The sequence below is a fragment of the Gavialis gangeticus genome, unplaced genomic scaffold (genome assembly GCF_001723915.1).
Source record: "Gavialis gangeticus isolate Ggan-Ray unplaced genomic scaffold, GavGan_comp1, whole genome shotgun sequence".
Lineage (NCBI taxonomy): Eukaryota > Metazoa > Chordata > Crocodylia > Gavialidae > Gavialis > Gavialis gangeticus.
The window spans coordinates 46,907,064-46,908,833 of NW_017729022.1; positions in this window are offsets into that span (position 1 = coordinate 46,907,064).

Here is a 1,770-nt window from a genome sequence, read left to right on the forward strand (position 1 = left end):
TTCCAACCCTAGAAACTATGAAACTATGAAACTATATATTATCTCATTAGTCTTTGGATACAAAACCATTCCACTTTTCAGGAATTGCTTACATTCTGACCCCCAAAATGTCATTTGAAGACTAGTACTTTTTTAAATCATCTAAATTAATATGATTATGCCCTCAATGTTATTCATGTAATGTTAGCAAATACAAACTATACCTATTGGATGACTGAAGCTCCTTGGTGTCAGAAACTTATTTCAATTAGAGCCACGCTTTTAAATGAGCTTGACAAGGCTTTTTTAAAGGAGTTTTTCACAGACTTAGATGAAATAGAATATATCACAGCTCTACCTAAAAACCCAGAACTTTATATATTCTTCACTACAGTTGTCATATACTTCCAGTAAAGTGATAACAACGTGATCCACTATTGTGGCAAAGAGCACATACTTATTAAACTGTCGACATCAAGTGTTACTGGACAAGAATTTTCTTAAAGGGGGAAAAATTCCTATTTTCTCAACTAAAGGATATTTGTGTGTATAGACGTTATGTTTACCTATTCAGATTGAAAAACCCAGGGTACACGTTTCAGTAGAACTAAGTAGTATCCACAGATAATTGCTGAAATGTTTTTAGCTTGTGAATAATCATCAGGCTGATTAAAAGGAAATAATGATAGGAACAAATTGGCTGTGAAACAATTTTGTATACCTATAGCCCTTCAATCATGTTGCAACCAAAGATGTATCAAGCCAACTCTGCTTGTAGTTTGGGGTTTTTTTCAACTCTCATAGCTGGTGTTTAAACACTGGTTAAAATGTTAAAATTTCAGTCCCTAAACTTAACAGATGGAACAATTAGTTCTGGCTCCTGTCTTGTAAATCACTGGCATCACTCTGGGACATACAAAGGTGTGTGGAGTAGAGAAAGCCAACCCAGGAAAAAATAAAGGGGGACTAGGAGCACAAAGATGTTGGGGATGTCAAGAGACAACTGGGCTTTGAACTTGACTAAAAGCATTTTTATTTTTATTGGTTAAACTGTTTAGGGATCAATGAAGCATGATCTAAATAGGATTCAGTGTAAATCAAGGCTCTGGAAAGCTGTGTGCAGAAAGAGAGGTTTGTTCAAGAAAGTTAAAGATTATGCTAAGGAACTGTTTCAGTCTCTTTGCAAAAAAAATTCTGTTGAGTCTTTCTATGGCTGTATACTTCTCCAACCCTCCCTTTCATTCTAAGTGAAAATACTCTGACGTCTAACTGCCTAAGCTTGTGTTGTCATGTTTTAAAATTCCAGCAACAGTTTCCCTGGGGATTTTCAGATGAAGCTTTAAGGTGTAGAGGCAACATCACTTTGGGTTCCATTAGACTACCTTTAATTATCTTTTTACCAACCAGTGACTCAAATTAGAAAGCAATAATACAAAAATATAAAAACATCATACTGTGGTATGGGAGGTGCTGAGAGCCTCCTTACGTAGAAACAAGAAAGCATATGACTGAATAAATAAAATCTTTCCAAGCCCAGCAAAAAAAAAAAATCAGGCTGGATATTCAGGGTTTTTGAGGGGTTGTTTTTGTTTGGTTTGATTTTCTTAATTGTTAGTCATATTAGGTGATCTAATGCATTCAGAATTATGTAATATTTTTTCTATCACATTCATGAAAATATTCAACAAAACATGGATAAAAATGTAGCTGAAATATTTGTTTTCTTTCAACTGGTAATTATTTTGTGCATTACTTATTCATTTTTTTAAAATCAAACATGCTAGTTTAAAA